General features: G+C 48.9%; 1 protein-coding gene and 1 long non-coding RNA gene across 5 annotated transcripts in view; one reads left to right on the top strand and one right to left on the bottom strand.

Annotated features, from left to right (window-relative positions):
- Rbp6 (RNA-binding protein 6) overlaps positions 1 to 23991 on the bottom strand; it is a 1068785-nt gene that overhangs the window by 1044009 nt on the left and 785 nt on the right. The gene's annotated exons all lie outside the window — the stretch shown is intronic.
- Positions 12637 to 23991, top strand: part of LOC140216684 (uncharacterized) — a 167666-nt gene continuing 156311 nt past the window's right edge. Inside the window, exon 1 of one of the 2 annotated variants that reach the window (XR_011893264.1) lies at positions 12637 to 13740. This is a non-coding gene — a long non-coding RNA (uncharacterized lncRNA). The remainder of the gene's footprint in view (positions 13741 to 23991) is intronic. The other variant, XR_011893263.1, reaches the window with a different exon arrangement.

Below are 23991 nucleotides of genomic sequence, written 5' to 3' on the forward strand. Positions count from 1 at the left end.
TCGGTCGGAGCTTCTGCGTCGTAACCGATCATCACGCCCTCTGCTGTCTCTCCTCTTTGAATGACCCAACTGGACGACTTGCACGTTGGGCATTGCGTCTACAGGAATATACATTTTCTATTATGTATAAGTCAGGGCGCCTGCATAAAGACGCTGACTGCCTGTCCCGCAATCCCGTGGATCAACCGGACGATACCGATGCAGACTTGGACATCAGTGTTCTATCCATCTCCGGCTTCCTCCATATTGGCGACGAGCAGCGCAAAGATCCTGTTATTCGAACACTTATGGAACGCCTAAGCTCCTCGCCCAATGACCCGTCCCTCCGTATGTTCACCTTGCGCGATGGAACTTTATACCGTTGCTGCGTTCGTCCTGACAGCCCGGAGCTCCTCCTATTCGTTCCCAAGCACCTTCGACTAGCCCTGCTCCAGTAACTTCACGACGCTCCTACTGCTGGACATCTGGGCATCACTCGTACATACGACCGCCTGCGGCGCCGCTTCTTCTGGCCCGGCATTTATCGCTCTGTGCGCCGTTATGTCGCTTCTTGCGACCTGTGTCAGCGCCGGAAGACGCCTGCTACGCCTCCCGCTGGTTTGCTTCAACCAATTGATATCCCTACAGAGCCCTTCTTTCGTGTGGGCCTAGATCTCCTTGGCCCCTTTCCAATTTCTATCAAAGGAAACAAATGGATTGCTGTAGCAACCGATTATGCCACGAGATATGCCATCGCACGAGCGCTACCAACCAGCTGCGCTACAGATGTCGCTGACTTCTTACTATACGACGTCATCCTGCACCACGGCGCCCCTCACCAGTTGCTGACGGATCGCGGCCGCTACTTTCTATCGAAGGTCGTCGATGATCTGCTCCGCTCCTGTTCTACAGAACACCAGATTGCTACCGCGTACCACCCTCAAACGAACGGCCTCACCGAGCGACTCAACCACGCGCTAACTGAAATGCTGGCTATGTACGTATCTGACGATCACCGTGACTGGGACGTCGCTTTACAATACATCACTTTCGCATACAACTCGTCCCGTCCCGACACTGCCGGATTTTCACCATTTTACATTTTGTATGACCGTGACTCTACCTTGCCCTTTGACACGTTGCTACCTTCCGCACTACAATCACCCAGCACCGGTTACGCTCGCGATGCTATTGACTTGGCTGCCCAGGCCCGAGATGTCGCCCGTCATCGCCTCACAGTCTCGCAAGTTTCTCAAAAGCGACGCTACGACCTTCGGCACCGAGACTACCATTTTTCACCTGGTTCCCTTGTCCTTCTCTGGACGCCTTCACGTCGCGTCAGCTTGTCGGAAAAACTACTTTCCCGTTATTCTGGTCCGTACCAGATCTTACGCCAAGAGTCCGACGTGACATACGAGATCGCCCCAGTCGGTCAGCCTTCAGTGCATCCCAACGTCACCAGCGATGTTGTTCACGTCGCCAAGCTTAAGCGCTATGTCCCCCCCCCCCCCCCCCCCCCATTAAGTGAGGCTCTATAACTTGCACCGGGACGGAGCTACTCCACCGGGAGGGTGATGTTACGGTGAAGGGAAAGAAGAAGTTCAATTGGACTAGACGAAGACGAAGTCTGGCAGTTGCCTGAACGCCATATACGCCAGTTGTAAATATACGTTATTTTACACTCGTGGGCCTGCTTTCTTCCTGCAACAATATATATATATATATATATATATATATATATATATATATATATATATATATATATATATATATATATATACATGTATTTTGTGACCACGTCGCCTTGAAATTGGCGTGCCGCATGATTTCAGGCCTGTAGCTAAGAATAATGGTTAATAAATTAATATCAACTGTAAACAAAACGAATTGCATTCAAAATGAAACAAAAATTCACATGACGTACAAATTTCGCTTTACAGAGAGCAGTGTGAACATAATAATGCAAAGATATCACAAAATCAGTGACGCCTGAAAATTACGCTATAACCTTGACGAGGAGGCAAAATAAGTAAGCCAATGCTAAAATTAGAATTATATATTAATTTCATGTTGTTTCTTTTTCATATAATGTTCCCTTTAAAGGAGCTTTTCTAGGACTATAAAGCAAACTGCCGGTAATTACAAGTAAAAAAGGCAGTAAGATATAACATATTTATTTATTTATTCATTTATTCGTCCATTCATTCATTCATTCATTCATAGTGCAATTCCCATTGCGAATTAGTAGCAGTGTGGGAAATACACAAGATACAGTAGATCAGATATGACAGATTACACGGTAAATACATATTAGAACAACCTAAATGGGAAGAAAAAAAATTTAAATAGCACGAATGAAGCGCACTTCAGTGTCACGTACAAAAACAAAAGAACATTCCCTTCGCTGAATGCGACACAATTAAGTAATATTATTGTAGGTTGTAGGACTCAAATGTTTGTTAGAACATGGAAACAGCTTAGGGAAAATCACTCTATCTTATTCAATTTAATTTCCGTGGGAAGCTAAATCGTTTCAGGGTTCAATCACACTAGATAAAGAGATCAATGTTATATTGATGCTTAGCAATGGGACGATGACACGGAGAAAAAAGGTGAGGACAATAAAAAGTAAGGACAACGTATGAGAAGTATGGGTTTAATCTAAAGTGAGCGCCCCGGAGTTATAGTCTAGAGGAGGCGGTGGCGTATTGGGAGAACCAAGCTTCACCCTCACTCAGTCGGTCGATGCTCATATACATCAGCAACAGCAGCAGCAGCAGCGGTAGACTAAATGAATACGCACGCGCTGCCGTTATCACAGTGCACTCGGAATTCCGTGTGGTGATGTGCACACAAACCGTTACATATTTTTCTTTTTTTCTACGGCCCCCAGCCAAGGTTGTGAAGAATACGACGATTATTTGCTGCTGGCTGATCCACGAGCTCGGCGGCGAATGTCTGTCCTCGCGGACCCATCGGCTTTGCAGCGGAGAAACGCGAGCGCACCCTTTCCCTGCAACTCGCGCCGCGTCTTCCTCGACGACGCTGGTTGCGAAAGGGCGAGGGAAAGTAATTCGCGCGCTCTCGTTAGTGGCGCTGCGAGCGGCCCTTGGCTCGCGTATGGCGGCAGCTCTCGAGGCGGCCGGCGCGGAATCGATGGCATCGACGGCCTGAGCCGGAAGCTCTGCAGGCCGACGTGCCTGGGTCCGCGCGCAGCACGACGCTTGTCACACGAGGAGAGCTCGTCCAAGATGCGTCGCGTGCGACAGTGCCTTTCAAGCGCAGGCGTCGAAAAGTGAATTTTATAGCGTCGACTATTTCGCTTTCATTACGGAGAAAAACAACGCAAGTGATCGCTTCTGCTGAGCTATACGATAGCAGACGACACCCCATCGCGAGGCCGTTTCTTTCGGAAACGTCGGAACAGCTCGCCATTCGTAAGCTGGCATGGCGGTAGAAAATGTGCTAGCCCATAGTACTCGTTCAACAACGGTGGCTCCAAGAGCGTCATGCGTCCGACGACTCAAAAACTGTCAGGAATTGCCGTTCTCAGCTCACGACACAGCACTGAAGCTGACGTACAGCGAGCATAGAAGAAATGTCAAAGAGAGTATCGAAGTACGGTGAGGAAACAGCGTTCTGTGCCAATCCTTTTCTGTCGTGACATTTTCTCAGTTTGTAGACTTTTTATGGATGGTACAATCGGTTTCCGTCAGAACGTTCTGACACGGACATGACGACACACGCTGGGCCGTCGTGTCTTCCTGTCCGTGTGAGAACGTTCTGCTGGAAACCAATTGTGTTAGGTGCAGCCAACTAGTTCAGGCAAACCCAATTCTTATGGGTAATGTTCTTGTGGTGACAGATTAAGCTGCATTGCTCCGTATTGAGTTGACGCGTGGTGCTTTCAGGACTTATGGTAACGTCACTTTGTAATCTGCTTGTGTACTTCTGTAATGTTTTTTGCTGTTCTACAGATAACACTAGATCGATGACGCTGTCAATCGATGAACGGCCTCATCGAAATCCCGCCATAGAATCAGGGTAAATTTTGTGGTGTTCTATGTACCATTCGAGACGCATGAGGATCATGCGTTCCATGAGCTTCCCGACGCAGCTGGCAAGTGCTATAAGCCGATACGATGTCAGTTCGAGCGGCGACTTTCCTGCTTTTAGTATCGGTACCAGGCGGCTGCATTTCCATTCCTGTGGGACGACACCATCTTGCCATGAACTATTAAAAAGACTGAGGAGTTCTCTTCGTGCTTCTCGGCCTAGGTGGCGCAAAGCAGTATATGTTATGCCATCGGGCCCTGGTGAAGACGAACACCTTCAGAGGGCCATACCAGTTTCTAAATCTTCCATGGAGAATCTTGGAAACGATTATCAGTAGTGCTCTTTCTGGACGTGAAAGGCGCTTACGACAATGTTTCTCATCAACCCATTCTAGACGCACTTTTGACAATTGAGCTAGGAGGGCGAGTATATCGATGGATCAGAAACTACTTGACACAAAGGTCCTTTGTTCGTACGTACGGAAGATGGTCTGACTACCGACCACTACATATGCCGAGGAGTTCCACAAGGTGGTGTTCTAAGCCCTATTCTTTTCAACCTCGCGCTTCTTGGGCTGGCCGAATCACTACCGGAAACAGTAAGTGTCTCAATCTACGCCGACGACATCTGCATCTGGTCATCAGCGGTCACTCGCCTGCATGTTCGCGCAAGGCTACAGAAAGCAGCAACACAGGCATCTCACTATCTTCACACACAAGGCCTTACCATCTCAACAGAAAAATGTGCGTTAGTCGCTTTTACACGAAAAGCGATGTCTCGTTCTCCAGGATGCATCAATGGCCAGCCTATCTCCTACAAGAGAAATCATCGGTTTTTGGGTGTCATTGTGGACCGGGACCTCTCTTGGAGCCCTCACGTTGCCCACTTGAAGAAGAAGCTCACATCTATTGTTCATGTCTTCAAGTTTATCGCCGGAAAAACATGGGGATCGTCAGTGGGCTCCATGCTACAGTTATATCGAGCACTTTTTATCGGATTGCTACGTTATAGTTCTCCCGTGCTTGCTAAAACATGCAAGTCAGATATTCGAGAACTTCGGAGCGTGCAAGCACAGGCACTACGTGTTTGCCTAGGCCTTCCGCGAAGCGCCTCAACAGCAGGAATCATTATAATGGCTCGAGACCATCCGATCACGACTTACATTAGCACCGACACGCCTAGGGCCCATGTTCGCCATGTTTCACGCATGCAATCAAGCTCTCTTGCCTGGCTGCCAGAACGACGACCACAGGCGTCCTTCTCCAACGAGGTCAGCATCCATCGTGCCTGTCTACCATCGGGCTTCACACCCTCAGCACGTTCAACCTCAGCTATGTGGTGTTTAAAACAACCTCAAGTGCGGCTTACGGTTCCAGGGATAAGAAAGAAGACCGACCTGCCTACCTTGACCCTGAAGCAAGCAGCTCTGGATTGTTTGAACACTTCTTGCTTTGACCGAGTCCACATATATACGGATCGCTCTTCCACTCAAACCAGCTCCACCGGCGCAGTGGTTATACCATCACGATCAATTAGCATCCGATACAATATTTCTCGCTTGACAACATCGACCGGGTCGGAGCTTGTTGCCCTCCGAGGTGCCGTTGATTACATTAACAACCAATCCGCTAATCGGTGGGCAATATTCTGCGATTCGAAGGCGGCCTTACAATGTCTTCAGTCATCTCTTCGTCGCGGGTCCTGTGAACAACTAGTGTCGGAGATACGAGAAATGCACCATCGTATGATAGCGAAAGGACACGACGTCGTGTTTCAGTGGCTGCCTGGCCATTGCGGTATATCCGGCAACGACCTCGCTGATGAAGCTGCTAGGAAAGCACACGAAGGAGCAAGCCTTGTTTCTGTACCTTTATCGCGGACCGACGCAGCCCAACATCTAAGCAAGCTAGCACACCTTATGACATTAGAGAAGTGGCACACGCCTGAATTCACCCAAGATCGATTGCATTCCCTCAAGCCCTTTATGCAACTGCGGCTGTTACCAGGGCTTCCTCGAAATGAGGAAACAATGCCGTGCCGCTTACGCTTGGGCGTCGCATTCACCAATGCATATACGTTTTTGATTGGAATGACTGATAGCGCCGACTGCAATGCCTTCAGTGTCGAGGAAACTACAGAACACCTACTGTGCTACTCCCCATGTTTTCAAAACGAAAGACATGACCTCTGCACAGCTCTCGATCAGCTAGATAGAACACTGTTCACCTTGAACAAGATCTTGGGACCATGGCCTCGCATATCGCAGCTACAAAAGGCCACAAAAGCGCTGCTGCGATATTTGAAAGCTACTGGATTGAGTCAGCGTCTGTGATCCGCACTGAGTGACTGAACGATATCCCCAGTAGACTTTCTCTTCTTTTAATCTTTCCGCCCCCTTTTCCCTTTCCCCAGTGCAGGGTAGCCAACCGGGCTCAGTCCTGGTTAACCTCCGTACCTTTCCTTTATCATTTGCTCTCTCTCTCTCTCTGTAATCTTGTGCCAGCTGTGTATCTTTACGGATCTATCGCGAAGAAGAGTAGCCGCCACTACCTCAAGGCACAAGCGTCTCCTTATTTCTCGTGTCAAAAAGAAAAGAAAAAAAGGTACATAGCAGAATTTAGGGGCGCTAAAGGTCCTCCTTTTTTTTTTTTTGAGTTTGTGCACGCGTGCAAAAACCCGTGCAACGAGGAAAACCTAATTTCCAACATACATTTATTATTTACCACCACAGTTTTCCTTTTATTGGTTGTAAACGGCGGTGCCTAAGCGCTGAACAGATGTTTTAAAGATTAATAAAGAATGAGGTTTGGGGTTTCACGTGCCAGAACCACGGTGTGAGGCACGCCGCGATGGGCGGCCTTCGGACCAATTTTGACCCCCTGGGTAACATGCACCCAATGGACGGGAGTTTTTTTGCATTTCGCCCCAAGGATTTGGTCACGCACCGTCGGGCTTATAGCAGCGCAACGGAAAAGCCACTGCGCCTCCCGGACGGCGGCTATGAAGAGACGTTTTACATCGCGGCTCTGTTTGCGAACCTTACCCAAATTTCTCAACTGGGTGCTGCTTCTGTCTTGTAGAATAGCTCGCGCTTAAGAGAAAAATTAGTTACCTCCCCAAGCACAGCAGCCCGACGGTTTGGCCACAATCAGTCACAAATGCCCTAGTAATTTACATAGCGGCAAAAAAGGTCGACAAGTAGAACATAAACACTTAACTGCGCAATTGTTACAGTAAACCGTTCTGTAAAAGGGATACGATATCTTAGGCCACCTAAATGCGAAGATGTGCCTTTCGACACGCTGCTGCTTACGGGGCTGTTTATGGAAAACACTCGCATGCTAGATCAACGCTGAACCAACTGCATCTTCGCAGTCACATTTCATTCAGTTGATTTCACAATTGAAATGCTTTTACGATGAAAGAGCCTCCTCGCCAAACGGGTCCGCTGTTGATGAAGTGCACCCTCCCATCAGGCCACAATCGCCGCATGTGTCACACCCCGGGTGCGAGAACCCGCGCGCGCACCGGAGCGCTTGCACCGTCGTGGACGATTTGGGCCTTCGGCATGACTGACCTCGCAGTAACGCAGCAGTTGCCTGCGTTCTGCCGCGACTTTTCCTCTCTCTCTCTTTTGCATGTGTACGTCGTCCTTTTTCCCGTACCGTACACCGAAAGCATAGCCGCACGACAGCAGCAAAGCGCGCGCTTTCAGAACAGCACTTCACCACCAAAATAGACTCCCCAATGTACGGGCAACTCGAACAAGCAGGCTTACTGAGGCTCGTTTGCGACCACATAGCACCACTGCAACGCAGCGAACCGCGTTTTGTGCTATGACTATTGTACGGTGCTGGGAACTCGTCCGAGGCGCAGTGGGTCAGGGAGTTTAACAGCGGCTGAAGGCACTAAAAGGGAAAGAAAAAAGTTGCAGTTTCGCCCGGAAGGCGAAGCACCGATTGCGATAGCAGATTAGTAGATAGCTATGCGAAGTAAAGATAGTAGCTTTATCAGCCGTATAAATTTGTAAACATACGCTTACTAACTAAATTAACAATAGTATAACGCGTAAGCGCGACCGAACGAGGACGTAAAAGAAAACGACACACAGAGACAGCGCTGTCTGTGTGGTTTGCTCAGATGTGCTCATGTTTACCTGTGCAAGGTAAACATGAGCAAATCTCAGTCGATGATCGCGGACACTCGCTGCCAAAATGCTGGAGTGGGGAATCGCGGTAAGAGCAGCCAGCGAATTGCAGTTGGCGCATCTCTCGCTTCAACACGAACGAAACGTCGAAGGCACAGCGCATGGGCACTATAAGTCGGCACTAGGTGCACCCTGCAAACATCGGAGATTGCTTAGAACACGAGGCCCGCGTGGGCGCGCACTTTGGCCACGTCGCAGATAGCTTTCAAGATACGGCGCCCGCACGGCTGCACCGCAAGCAGCAGCCGCCGGAGAAGAACGCCCACCCCCGTGCCTCGCGTGCGGTACGCTTTGGGCCCGCCTTCCTCGCTCGCACCACGCGAGATTGAGGCGCCGGCAACCCATCGCCCGCTTTCACTCGCACATACAGCATACGGCGCGCGGCAACGGCAGAAATGTGTCTGGAGTATCCACATAAATGCTATCGCAACAAGCAAACGTGCCAGATGTCTCAGCGCGCTAGCATGAACGCGGGCCGTGCGCGCGTAGGCTAATGCAGAAGAGTACGCATTTGGGCTGGTTGGTTCATGATTACGAGCAGTAAACAGCGCTAAACAACAGGACAAGGAGAGGGACACGGACTACAGCGCTGAATAACAACCAAGTGTCTTTATTCTTTCAGTCGGCGGCGGACTACATATATGCTGACTGAAAGAATAAGGGCACTTGGTTGTTAGGCAGCGCTGTAGTCTGTGTCCCTCTACTTGTCCTGTTGTTTAGCGCTGTTTACTGCTCGTAGGCTAATGCTTAGAGCATCGGGCTGCTGTGACGGAGGTCTTCGGTTCCAATTCTGCCGTCGGACAATTTCACTTATGTTTATTTATTAAACAAAGCGTATAGAGATACACATATACCAATATGTTCATGACATCATCGCGACCAGTGGTGCCAGGGGCACATATCCCCAGTAGCGCATAGCAGCCCACATTTTTAGGCCATGCTATCGTCGGTATCAGCCCACGGTTAGAGGCCAGATACATACGCAACACGGAAGAAGTGGTGGTAACTCGCTAAGAAAACATTTCTCTTTAAAAAAAATATTGACCGTCACTTAAGTATTTTCCCGTAATTTAAAAGGGAAAGAATTCAAATCCACACTAATTCACTTTACTTCACCTTAATTCACTTTAGTCCACCTCATTCTAACTTGTCAACTCTACCTTGATCTAATTTGTGCCAACTTTAACCTACTTTAATTCACCTTCATTCACTTCAGTCTTACTCAAACTTGCTCTAACTTTAATAGGCTTTACTTCACCTTAATTCACACGAATTGACCACAATTAGCACCAATTAACGTTGTTATACCATTTTCTGTATTAGTACTGCGGTCATACAAGATGCTCATGGCATCACCTCCTCCCCATTGGCTGCGCCACCCAACGACGCACGCACTAGGCCTCACCTTACGTCAACCACGGAGCCGCTCCGGCGTCGAGGAAGCGTGCTTGCCCCGGGTTCGATTACCGCCCAGACCAACATTTACCAAATTTCCTTTTCAAAGGCGCTCATGTACTGCGTTTACAGGAACCTTCCCGCGAGGAATGTAATGTCAATGCGGCTATCTTTACACGTGGTTTACTCTTCGCGCCGTAGGCCATTTTTGGTACCATCACTAGATCACGCGGGATTTTCAGCCTCATGTGACAGACAATTGCTTTTGCATTAAAAACCGAACACAAATAGACCTAGTTGTGCGTAGTATTTGGGGGTGATTCGGGCAGCTAGCCTCAGAGAAGTCGTCCCCGGACAGAAACAAAGCCCGCATACAATGCCGACAGCAGAAGGCCTCGCGGTATGCGCGCACATTCATCCGCAGCGCTTGGTGAAGTGACGACGCAGCAACGCCGGACAAGCCGCAGCGTGTACGCCCGTGCTGTCGCAGCGTTTCGGGCGCCACAGCACGTGGGACTCCATTTACAGCCCTCGTTTTACAAGACAACCAGCGGGTGTTCTCAATTTCTTTTCGGCCCGTGGCGGACGCCGACAAGCTGGACAATTGCCAATCCCGAAACGCGGCCGGCTTCATCCGCGTGGCGGCCGACCTTGCTGCCGGCGTGGCGTGTGCGACCAGTTCGGGACGGCGCTGCTATTTCCGGCAAGCGAAACAGGAAGAGTAAACGCCAACGCCGGGAAAACGCTGCGGGAATAAACACACCGGGACCAATCTCACCATTAATACACGGCTCCCTTTATCTGTAAGCATTCTTATCGCCACTCTTATTGACGCAAGCGCTGTTCGGCCTCGCTGTCATCGCGTCGCTTCATTTGTGGTCGTCAAGCCGGTAGCCGTATCAATCAGCCGCCCGAAAACAAAACACGGCAGTCACTGTCGCAGCGACGGCTTCTGTAATTCAGAGATGCGCTCTTTCTTTCTTCCAAGCAGTCCGCTTCGCAATTTAACCGAAACGAACTACTGCGTACTCTGCGAGTACCGCACGCAACGACCGCCGCCTCCATTTTTTTTAAACCTTCGCGAACCTCTGTGAGCGTGGGTGCTGCGACGTGGCTGTTCTCTAGGCCACAACCAATCACAGTGGAGCACACGCGCCGCGTGCTGCGCTGAATTCCTTGCACCGCCAAGAGGTGGCGCTCCCCTCCGCGGCGGCGACATTGCATCAGCCTGTCTACGATGCCTGAATAAAGCCTTCGGTGTCACTCTGTGCACACATTCAACAAGCACAAACTCGTGTATGACTCCCTATGCTCTCGCACAAAGCTTCGCTGTAGATTCCAACGCGTTGTATCTGCTGCATTTTTTTACTCGCTTTACAGTACCTACGCACATTACCATTACTCACTGTTTCCGGTGTTTCAACTATTCACACATTACTGCAATACCTCGGAGCTTTGAGAGGAGGCAGCCTGCTCCGGTGTTATCTCAGCGGCCTTATCTCTGCCTAGATGGTCATCTCACCTTTCATGAACAAGAGCGAATGCTATGTCATCCACGGGATATGAGAAGAACGCTGTTTGCCGAGTACACGTTCGGCCTGCCACGTCATCGAGGTGGTCCGATCCGTAGGTTCGATCACGTTGGTTCATCTGTGCGCGTTAACGCTAACAGATGACCAGTGCACACTCAATTCTAAAACTTCTTAGAGTCCGGTAGGAGAGCAATAACAGCCCATCGCTTTCCCACCGGCCGCTACAGCAAGACCGCTCTGAAACTGCACGGCGAATGGCGCTGCACGAACACGGAAAGCAAGAGGCGTCGTTCAGTCACGTGTTTCGTGCGTGCCTTCTGATACGGTTTGACGCATGCCAATGTTCCATCAGAAGAAAAGCACACATTTTATGTGCATCTGTTAAGCTGGTCGTTTCGTTATCGTATGACGATCGCTGCAGCGAACGAATGAACAGTCGTTGTAGAGCGCCAGGCCCAAGTTCGTCTCTTGTTTTTTAGTGTTCCTGTGCGTGGCACCCTTGCAGCGCAACCATACGCTGTCGTGCTACACCAACCAGCCCTGGTCAGAACACTTCTCAGCCAGACGCAACCAAGCCCAAAGAAACGAACTATGCGGGGAAGCCGCGCGTACGCGTGGCCCACGCTAATGCCACTTTTTTTTGTGGCCCACCTTTTGGCGCTGGGTACGCGCCGTAATCAAGGCGGCTGGAACAACCCTGTCACGAGCACTTGCTCACGTCTCGCTATGCCACGATACGCGCGTACGGAATATTCTGAACGCTGGTGATCATTCCAGGGACCGGGGACGATATTCTGGACACTCGGTCACATTGTCGAAACGGCTGCTATTTGAGCTAATAGATGTGTAGAATATTTCGCTTATGTGTCGCTTACGTATCTTTTTTGTTCGCCTATTCAAACACTATTCATGTACTGCCTTATTCGTGTACAATACTAACTGCGGAAAAACTGCTATTGACTTGTTTTTATTTTTGTGATATATGTATTATTGGAATACCATGTATTGTACTAATTGTTGAAGTGCTGCTTTTGACCCACCCTGTAACGGCCGACAGGCCAACAGTATGAGTAAAAAATTAAATCAGAGCGGCCGTATCAGCCCTGTGGGCCAATAAGAACTGAGCAGATGGCGAATTCGACAATGCGGTGCAATTACGTAGAAACTAGCTGCAATCGCACCGCGGTAGCGAGCGTGCCGTCAACCGCGGAGCACGCGAAACCTCGCGCGACCACAGTGCAGTGCAGATTACGGCGATGAAAAGCGAACCAGTATCTGTCTCTCTGTCTTTTATGGTGCGTATTTTCGTTGCAGGACTGTGTGTGCGAAAAACAACGCCACCAGGCTCAAGTCACGACCAATGCAAATCCAAGAAAGCCTGCGGGTATGATCTTGGTGTTTCCTTCTGGTGACACCTGCGCGTGTCATTAGAACGTGTTGAAACTGTTAGGCTGAGAAAAGAACCGAGAAGGGCGAGCTTCTGGCGACGAAGGGTTGGATCCGCCCTCTACGCGGTCGATCAGATAATGTGGCGGGACACGCAAAAGACAGAACTGATAAGGTGTTTGCAACACGAAACCGACTACCGAAGCGCCGCGCCTTGACACCGGGCGAACCTCTCGCGTGCCTGCCGAGCGAGGCACGAGCGCCCTTCGACTTATGCAGCCTCTCGTCGACGGTCCCGCTAATCCAATTCGGTCCGCGAACATCGCTGCCCGCAGTGGCGACAAGAAAGGCAGGCTTTCTCGCAGTACACAGCACGTACGGTTCCGCATATCACGAAGCTGCACGCTAAATGTGTGCCCACAGAGCTCCCCGCACTCTCGACTGATCCAGTTCGCGTTCATTGTCTGTAAGCTACGGGAAGTGGCACCTCAAAGGAAAGGCGCGCGTCCAACTAGTTGACTCTAGGTCATCGACGTAATGCGTTGACGATAGGACGAAGCGGATGCCGCCGGAGGAGTGTCTCTCGCGTCGGTGTAAGAGAAACGGAGTGAATTTCACGTTGCGTTGACAGAGGCTAAACGATGTGATGCCACCGCCATTTAGCACGCGACAAGCTTGAAGTCATGTTCAGAGGACATTCCTCGAAGAGCGCGCGTTAGCGGCCAACGAAGGAGCGACACCGTCTGCTCTGCTACCGACACGGGTCATCACTGCAGCGACGCCGCCGACTCAGCTCCGCTCGGCAGCCGAGGAGAGACGCGTAAGAACGGCAGCACAGATCGCTTTAAGCCGAGGAATGCCGCCGTACAATCAATCACAGTCAGAGGAAACCTGCTCGACGCCGCATTGACGCCCACCACCTCCGACGTCGCAGCGCACGCTGAAAGCGAGCTCGTACAAGTGTTCTGCCTCGACCGCTCCTCACGATAACGCTGGCGCGCGCTTCTCTTGCTGTGTGCGCGAGTAGGACACCGCACCGTGGCAGTTTCCCACGTACGCCCAAACGTCGCAAGTGAGACGACGCTGCAGGGGCTCCTCCTGGCGTTGTGTAAATCTGAACAGCAGCTACAGCCGCCAGAATTGCTCACTGAAGATGGTACGGTCCTGAAAGACGCAATCAACGTGGTAAGCATTTCAACAGAGCATAGCCAGCGACGTAAACAGCTTTGCCGCGCAACGATAATGTGCGAGCACAAGAAAGGGCGAGGGCAACGAAACGCCTGCAAGGTGCACGTGCTGTGAACGTTTCTAAACCGGTGTATGACGACGGGCGATAGTGTGACGTCACACAGCTTATGACGATCGCAAAGGCTGAAACGCGTGACAAGATATGCGCAGTGCGTGCCGTCGGTTTACAAGTGCAGCGTGAAATAGGGAGGATCGAATATAAATAAAGAAATAAAGAAAGAAAACAGCTGGCTCGTGGAACGTGCCCAGTCCAGGAATCGGTTGAGTCCCCCTTTCTCTTAGCCGAGTGAATATTCTGATGCTGCGTCATAGATACGACAGATGTTATCGCCCTCGCATTGCAGTTGTTCAGGCAGCTGAAATATCACGCAAAGAGCGCCAGGGCTTTATGGCCGAATTCGCAGTACAGATCTCCTTTAACAGATACACCTTAAGAGGAAGCTTTAACTCGGGCACAACTCTGACGCGGCCTGTTCAAATACATGTAAAGCGCAAAAACGTTTTTCTGAGATAACCCCCGACCAATTTTAATGAAATTTGTTCATTTGAGAGGGAAACTTAAATTCTAGTGACTGTTGGAAGCGGAAATTCGATTTAGGGCTTGAGTTTCGTTAAGAAGATTTTCAAATATTCGACAGTTTGAAAAAGAAGCGCGAAGTTTACAAATTCATAGCTCTGCATCAAGAACAGATATCGCGGTTCTGTAAACCGAATCCATTAGATCATTCAAAGAGGACACATTTGATATGTCATTTTACATTTTACGTGAATTTGTTACGTTGGTTACAAGGGTTCTGCAAGAGCTGTATTTCCATATTACATTTTTTTTTATATTGCAACGCTGGTAACAGCGCGAATGGTAACAGCGTGAACAAGCCGACGACGGAGTGAAAGGACACAGGACGAGAGCTGAGACGACGACTTCTACATCGGGCCATGTGTTTTTTTTTTTGTATATTTTTTGTGATTACGAATGTATAACAACTCGTTTCCACTTCAATTTCAGTGCGCGAGCAAATGATGCTAGAACAGCGCGTGCCACATCCACGGCGTTCCCGGATGGGCGCGGCCCGCCCTCGCGGCAGCTGCAGAGAGGCAGCCACTGACGTCGGCGGCACGCGCGGGCAGCGCACGGCAGCGCGCAGCGGCTGTGCGCAAGAACGCGCGCTGCATGACGTCGCAGAACAGCGAACGCGGCGGCAATCTGCTGACGTTGGTTTCGATTCCCATCGACGATTACGCGGGGACACGCTCGCACTGGCCGCCCACACGATTTTCAAGTTGGCGTTCTCTGTTCAACATCGACGCAAGACGAAGGGGCGACACCCCCATCTTTGCGCTCCGGGAGCAGGATTTCGTTTAGTCTCTTCAGCACTCTTAACACACGGTTATAAATATGTACGATTCGCACTGCCACAGTCACAATATACCACTTGCTGCGCAAAACTGGGCGCGCTGAATGTTCATCGTGTGCTGTTGGCAAACGAGATGAGGACCCGTCCGCGCTTGAGGAAGGAGTCCGCTGCCCGGGTTGTGCGTCTCACTGGATGGCATTGTAGTTTATTTGGCCATAGCTTGCTTGTTGTTTGTTGCGGTTTTTAAGGCACTCAATAGCTTTAACCCCTTAAACGTGCCATTTTGCCCTCCACTATATGTTTTGCTTTTTGCTTTCTTTATGTTAGAGAACCACTTGTGACCGAAACTATTCCGGAGTCTACAACTTCGCGTGCCTCACAATCAGATCGCGTTTCTGGCACGTAAAACCAAACAATTTACTTGGAAAATTTCCAGCATCCATCAGAAAGCTTATTCATTGCTTTATAGTAAATAAGTTATTCGTTGAGCCTTATCATAAGCAATACTGCAACACCTCAACGTATATAACTGCGGTAAAATATATATATATTTACATCACAGCTTTTCTGAAAGAACGGACAGCCACAGTGGGGATAGGCAACTTGCGCTCTGAGAAATTCGACATACCACGAAAGGGAACGCCACAAGGCTCTGTCATGTCGCCGATGCTATTCAATCTAGCGATGAGCTCGCTACCCAAACAACTGAAGCAAACACAAGGGATTGGTCACGCAATATATGCTGACGACCTCACCATCTGGACTACGGGAGGGTCGACAGGTAAACAGCAAGACGCTCTGCAAGAAGCGGTTGACACAACGGAGAGGTACCTGGAAGCATGTGGACTGACGTGCGCACCAGAAAAGTCAGAGCTCTTGGTGCTAAGAAAGCGCACAAGAGGCCGACAACCGCAGCATATACCAGACCCGGAAGTAAAGGTGGGAGGCATCATGATTCCGCAGGCAACGAGGCTCCGCATCCTCGGACTCCTGATTCAAAAGGACGGGGCCGGGGGAGCAGAGTTGGAAAAAATTCAGAGAACAATGCAACAAATAACCCACCTTATCAAAAGAGTGACGAACAAAAGGCACGGACTCAAGGAGGAAGACTGCACGAGAATAATACAAGCGCTGCTCACGAACATCGTCACCTACGGGACCATATACGTTGACAAGAAGAACAGTCAACGAGACAAAATAAACGCCCTCATCAGAAAATCCTACAAAATTGCGTTGGGCCTGTCCCCTTCCACATCCACAGTGAAACTACTCAAAATGGGAGTTCACAACACGTGGGAAGAGCTCGTGGAAGCGCACCACGTCAACCAACTGGAGCGACTAAAGCTAACAAAAACGGGAAGAGCCCTGCTCCAAGATCTGGGCTACCAAGTCGGGGATGAGAGGCACCTACCTCAGCGTATTCCCCACGAGATCAGAGACAAGCTACACATAAGTACCATTCCCAGAAACATGCATCCCGAGTACGACAAGGAAAGCAGACAGGCGAGAATACAGGCGCTCAAGCACATACTGGAACGTACCAACAGCAAAGAAGAAGATGTGAGATACACGGACGCAGCTGCGTACAGAACAAACGACCGATTTGCAATCAGCGTGGTCGACGAGAAGGGCGAACAACTTACAGCGACATCCATACGTGCCAAGGACGCGAGCACAGCGGAGGAGCTGGGCATAGCCCTGGCCATCGCAACGTGCAAGAAGACCCGGGTTACCGTGGTGACGGACTCGCAAGAAGCATGCAGGAGGTATGTGAACGGAAGGATCGGAAAGGCAGCACTTCAGATCTTGACCAGCACCGAGATAGAAACAGCACAAATCCTCTGGACGCCGGGACACGAGTCTCTCGCGGGGAACCAGGCGGCGTACGCCGCGGTTCGAGATCATGCACGCCGAGCCATCTCCGACACGCAGAGAACACGGACCAACGACTGCGACGAGGATGATGAACGGATATCCAAGAAGTACTCGGACATCCTGGCGCACTACAGGAAGCAGAGGCGTCGCTACCCACCCGCGCATAAGACGATGAGTAGGGAGCCTCATGTCTAACTCAATTGGTTAGTAGAACTATGTTGTCTGTAGTTTGTCCTTTATTATCGTTCGTAGTGCCTTAGCTAGCTAGGAGTCAGACTGAGTTCAGGAAGTGTCACATTTTGAGAAATACAAGGCGACTCTTTTCTCAGCGTCAAGATGTACCTTACGGTATATTGGGGACACGAATGTATGGCACTTTCCTAGTTGTTGTTTCTTTATTTGCCCTGGCGCTTCAAAGTCATCGACGTCGCGAGGCGGATCATCGCAGAGTGCGTGAAAAGCTTTAGTGTGCTCGATTATGTCACGAACATTTCTCAAGTGCTGCCAGACCTTGGAGGCAAGGGGGCGACGCCATCCTCTACAGCGAGTGAACTGTGCATGCACTCGTTCTTTCCGTTGTGTGAAAGTGATAACATTAAGGGCCTTGTATCGCAAAAAAATCTATACTGACCTGTATAGTACCCAGAGGACTCAGGAGTACGCTTTTCGAAACAATAATGAACAGTATACAGAAACTACAAAGTACTTACTAAGTAAGTACTAGATACTACAAAGTATTTACTAAGGTAATCGCAAATAGAATCAGGAAGACCTTAGACTTCTGTCAACCAAAGGACCAGGCAGGATTCCATAAAGGCTACTCAACAATAGATCATATTCACACTATCAATCAGGTGATAGAGAAATGTGTGGAATATAACCAACCCTTATATATAGCCTTTATTGATTACGAGCAAGCGTTTGATTCAGTCGAAACCTCAGCAGTCATGGAGGCATTACGGAATCGGGGTGTAAACGAGCCGTGTGTAAAAATACTGAAACATATCTATAGCGGCTCCATAGCCACCGTAGTCCTCCATAAAGAAAGCAACAAAATCCCAATAAAGAAAGGCGTCAGGCAGGGAGATACGATCTCTCCAATGCTATTCACAGCGTGTTTACAGGAGGTATTCAGAGACCTGGATTGGGAAGAATTGGGGATAAGAGTTAATAGAGAATACCTTAGGAACTTAGAATACCTTAGCATACTGGACAGGCCGCCATTGGAATCTGAACCTGGCAACGTTTAACGCTAGAACGTTATCTATTGAGGCGAGTCTAGCAGTGCTATTGGAAGCATTAGAGGGCAGTAAATGGGATATAATAGGGCTCAGTGAAGATAGGAGGCCAAAAGAAGCATATACAGAGCTAAAAAGCCGGCACGTCCTGTGCTACCGGGGCTTAGCGGAGAGACGAGAACTAGGAGTCGGATTCCTGATTAATAAGGATATAGCTAGTAACATACAGGAATTCTATAGCATTAACGAGAGGGTGGCAGGTCTTGTTGTGAAACTGAATAAGAGGTACAAAATGAAGTTCGTACAGGTCTACGGCCCTACATCCAGTCATGATGACCAGGAAGTCGAAACCTTCTATGAAGACGTGGAATTAGCGATGGGTAAAGTGAAAACAAAATACACTATACTGATGGGCGACTTCAATGCCAAGGTAGGCAAGAAGCAGCCTGGAGACAAGTCAGTGGGGGAATATGGAATAGGCACTAGGAGTAGCAGGGGAGAGCTATTAGTAGACTTAGCGGAACAGAATAGTATGCGGATAATGAATACCTTCTTCCGTAAGCGAGATAGCCGGAAGTGGACGTGGAGGAGCCCCAACGGCGAGACTAGAAATGAAATAGACTTTGTACTCTGCGCTAACCCTGGCATCATACAAGATGTGGACGTGCTCGGCAAGGTGCGCTGCATTGACCATAGGATGGTAAGAACTCGAATTAGCCTAGACCTGAGGAGGGAACTGAAGAAACTGGTACATAAGAAGCCGATCAATGAGTTAGCGGTAAGCGGGAAAATAGACCAATTCCAGATCAAGCTCCAGAACAGGTTTTCGGCTTTAACTCAGGAAGACCTTAGTGTTGAAGCAATGAACGACAATCTTGTGGGCATCATTAAGGAGTGTGCAATAGAAGTCGGTGGTAACTCCGTTAGACAGGATACCAGTAAGCTATCGCAGGAGACGAAAGATCTGATCAAGAAACGCCAATGTATGAAAGCCTCTAACCCTACAGCTAGAATAGAACTGGCAGAACTTTCGAAGTTAATCAACAAGCGTAAGACAGCTGACATAAGGAAGTATAATATGGATAGAATTCAACATGCTCTCAGGAACGGAGGAAGCCTAAAAACAGTGAAGAAGAAACTAGGAATTGGCAAGCATCAGATGTATGCGTTAAAAGACAAAGCCGGCAATATCATTACTAATATGGATGAGATAGTTCAAGTGGCTGAGGAGTTCGATACAGATTTATACAGTACCAGTGGCACGCACAACGATAATGCAAGAGAAAATAGTCTAGAGGAATTCGAAATCCCACAAGTAATGCCGGAAGAAGTAAAGAAAGCCTTGGGAGCTATGCAAAGGGCGAAGGCAGCTGCGGAGGATCGGGTAACAGCAGATTTGTTGAAGGATGGTGGGCAGATTGTTCTAGAGAGACTGACCACCATTTACGCAATGCCTCATGACCTCGAGGGTACCGGAATCTTGGAAGAACGCTAACATAATCCTAATCCATAAGAAAGGGGACGCCAAAGACTTGAAAAATAATAGACCGATCAGCTTACTGTCCGTTGCCTACAAACTATTTACTAAGGTAATCGCAAATAAAATCAGGAACACCTTAGACTTCTGTCAAGCAAAGGACCAGGCAGGATTCCGTAAAGGCTACTCAACAATGCACCATATTCACGCTATCAATCAGGTGATAGAGAAATGTGCGGAATATAACCAACCCTTATATATAGCTTTTATTGATTACGAGAAAGCATTTGATTCTGTCGAAACCTCAGCAGTCATGGAGGCATTATGGAATCAGGGTGTAGATGAGCCATATGTAAAGATACTGGAAGCTATCTATAGCGGTTCCACAGCTACTGTAGTCCTCCACAAAGAAAGCAACAAAATCCCAATAAAGAAAGGAGTCAGGCAGGGAGATACGATCTCTCCAATGCTATTCACAGCGTGTTTACAGGAGGTATTCAGAGACCTGGATTGGGAAGAATTCGGGATAAGAGTTAATGGAGAACACCTTAGTAACTTGCTATTCGCTGATGATATTGCCTTGCTTAGTAACTCAGGGGACCAATTGCAATTCATGCTCACTGACCTGGAGAGGCAAAGCAGAAGAGTGTGTCTAAAAATTAATCTGCAGAAAACTAAAGTAATGTTTAACAGTCTCGGAAGAGAACAGCAATTTACAATAGGTAGTGAGGCACTGGAAGTGGTAAGGGAATACATATACTTAGGGCAGGTAGTGACGGCGGATCCTGATCATGAGACGGAAATAATCAGAAGAATAAGAATGGGCTGGGGTGCGTTTGGCAGGCATTTTCAGATAATGAACAGCAGGTTGACATTATCCCTCAATAAAAAAGTGTATAACAGCTGTGTCTTACCAGTACTCACGTACGGGGCAGAAACCTGGTGGCGTACGAAAACGGTTCTACTTAAATTGAGGACGACGCAACGAGCTACGGAAAGAAGAATGATAGGTGTAACGTTAAGGGATAAGAAAAGAGCAGATTGGGTGAGGGAACAAACGCGAGTTAATGACATCTTAGTTGAAATCAAGAAAAAGAAATGGGCATGGGCAGGACATGTAATCAGGAGGGAAGATAACCGATGGTCATTAAGGGTTACGGACTGGATTCCAAGGGAAGGGAAGCGTAGCAGGGGGCGGCAAAAAGTTAGGTGGGCGGATGAGATTAGGAAGTTTGCAGGGACAACATTGCCACAATTAGTACAACATCGGTGTAGTTGGAGAAATATGGGAGAGGCCTTTGCCCTGCAGTGGGCATAACCAGGCTGATGATGATGACAGCCACGTCACATAAACTTCATAGAACCCATCATCCACTGCGAAATCACTAACACTTGCATGGCGCTCTATGGCCATACCTGGCCCTTGCGCCAATAAAAACCACACATTCATTCATTCATTCATTGAAACAAGGCTTTCTAGGCGATCGAAAATGTTTTGCAAGGATGAACGACAGACACAACTGATAGGCTTTTGTTGAAGCCCGCAATGATAGACCAACCAGTCCAGCAACACGTTCTTTTAATGGACGGTTTTAGTTTAATGTTAGCGTAATAGCGAGGTTGAGGGAAACAGCGTTACCGTTCCGCTAACAAACTTTGCAGAAAGCCACTTTCATTAGAGACTTTTAGCGTGTCAGGTATTCTGGTAAGTGCGGGCGGTTTGCCGGTTTAGCGGGGGCGTAAACGTGAGGGGCCAGATTGGTGGCGCCAGCTGGTGGTGCAAAGCTCAACCACACAAACACAGAACTAATTACTATATTCTGCTTAGCTGCTGGTGTAAATATTCGACAGTGGCGTCATCGTGTTCACAATTACGCCGCTGCCAAAAATTTGCACCACTAGCGAAGCAGGATATAGTGGGTTACTGCAGTTTTAGCTATGTGTTTGTCTGGTTGAACTCTGCGCTACCAGGCGGCTGCAGCGATCTAGCTACGCCCCCGCAAATCCGGCAATCCGCCCAAACCGCTCCCGTTTACCGGAATAGCGGACAGGCTAAAAGTCTCTATTATAGCGTGATAGCGTAGTTTACATGCGGGACGCTATTACATTGCGCTCTGAATTTCCCATACATGGTGCTTCCAAATGATTCTATCTGTGCATGCGTCCGGAAAGTACGAGAGGCAGCGCGTTCTACTTGTACTGTCCATGTCCGCCGACCTGCGGCGGAACAGTCGCACAAGCTGTCTAATATAGCCTCCGAGATCTTCCGATCTCAGCGGCCCCATGCCGTCGTCGCGTCTACCTTCACCGATAGGTGGCAGTGGCATCTCGGAGGCTTAGGCGCATTCGAAACGAGAAGCGATCTCGAACACTCTGCAAGGTTATTCGCAATACTCCGTCGTCGTAGCGCCCGCAGGCTGAGCGAATGCCGTTCACACAGTCATTTGCTACGAACGAAGTCAATTCTGCAAAACGAGCGCCAAATTCCTTTCGAAGCGGACGGCCGGGACCGCTACTATGGTTTACGTAAACTACGTAAACTACGCAAAGACGGTAACGTTAAATTTTAGAAATAGCGTGCGTACGCTAAACGGTGTGGGTCGTTTAGTGCTCTGCGCATGCGCATTTCCGCTAAGCCCGCTATTACGATAAACACGTTAAACTAAAATGCCTAATGCTGCTTTCGCACTGAGCGCACAGGCCAGGCAGGTTTGTCGTCATTTTGAGCAGCCTCGTTGCGTGTATGCGTTTGTTGAGTGATTAGGGCTTGTGTCACTGCACGAAAAATTGTACGCGCGCAGTTATTACAACTGTTATAACAGTTGAAAGGTACCAGGTGCTGATCTTTTCAGTAACGCAATGTTCTAATTTCACCAAAATTTCCTTTTCTGTTGCTGGCTGTACTAAGCGATTCAGTAAAGCTGACCAACAGCCGCGCGGTGAAGCAGTCGGCACACGCTAAAGGTGAAACTGACGTTTAGTTTTCCATTTCATAGGCATATTCTACTGAAAGAAAGGGATGAACTGGCGAGGTCCGGTAAGCTTCAAGGCTGATGCGCCGCACCAATGAACGTGGTCCCCCAGTCGGCAACAGACGTCAATGACTAATCCTCTTGAAACGGGAGAACGACATTCTATGTGTTGGACATAATGTGCATCCCCTTTGTACAAGTGTCCGTCTTTGCTGGCAACGGTAAACACAGCTAGCCCCATGAAGTAGAAGCAATGACGGCACTTTTATTATGTCCTTGTTAGTGCTACTGCTTGTGTTTCTGTTGATAACATTGCCGTATAAAACAAGGTCATTTGGCTGGCAATGCCAAGAATGCGCGTTTGGACACGTTGTCGCTTCACAGTAAGTTAGAGGAGAAATGGCTCGTGACTTAATGTGTCGTTGACTTTGCAGTACCACAAAAGAACAAGAGATGACTGTCGCGTCATCTTCCCGCGAAGTGTTCCGTGAGAACGCTGTACAAAAAGCAAATTGACCTGTTTTCCTGTTCTCCTTTGTTCTTTTTTGTAGCTTTCATACGCTCATTTCCGATCTTATTAGATTAGCTTCAATGTCGTGGCCTTCAATATTGGCTTAGAACAAGGAGTTTGTCAACGGTTTCTTCGGACGCATTACATGCAATTTGCCGTTGTTCACGTCATAGCTTGTCAGGCTACGCCGTTTTATCTAATCTCGTGCTGATTGGAGTAGAAATAAAGAAAACCAAGATTAATAGTTAGAAGTTGCCGATGGCAAAATCTTGCTCGTAAACACGGACATTTTAGAAAACTGTACAGTGAGTAAGGTGCAAGAATGTTCACTAAAGCGACATCGTATGCAGTCGTCGGTCTGCTGTTAAATACGCCCGCGGAAGTCAGACTCAATTCCTGGCATTGCACTTGAAGCTTGCGTACCGTCTCAGGGGGACTGGTTCTCACACGCGTGGTCAGCGGCGCGCCGCTTTTCTATCGCGCGCTTTTGTTTCGCGCATAGTGAGATCTCTTTTAGTAACTGACAGAAATAAGAGACAACAAGCCACAAAAATATAGCGCCTCTGGAGAGCCGTCCTTAAAAGCACAATTTTCGCAAAGCAGTTTACTGGCGACCAACATCGCGACCCTCAACGGCGGCAAAGTGCAGCAAGAAAAGGTGGCAACGTGTCGACGGTACAGGAGCCACTTCAGAGAGATGCGCCCGCACGCTAAGAAGGAAGGACGGCCGTTCGGTCAATAATCACTCGCGGCAAAAGCG

Source organism: Dermacentor andersoni, chromosome 3 (assembly GCF_023375885.2).
Source record: "Dermacentor andersoni chromosome 3, qqDerAnde1_hic_scaffold, whole genome shotgun sequence".
Classification (NCBI taxonomy): domain Eukaryota; kingdom Metazoa; phylum Arthropoda; class Arachnida; order Ixodida; family Ixodidae; genus Dermacentor; species Dermacentor andersoni.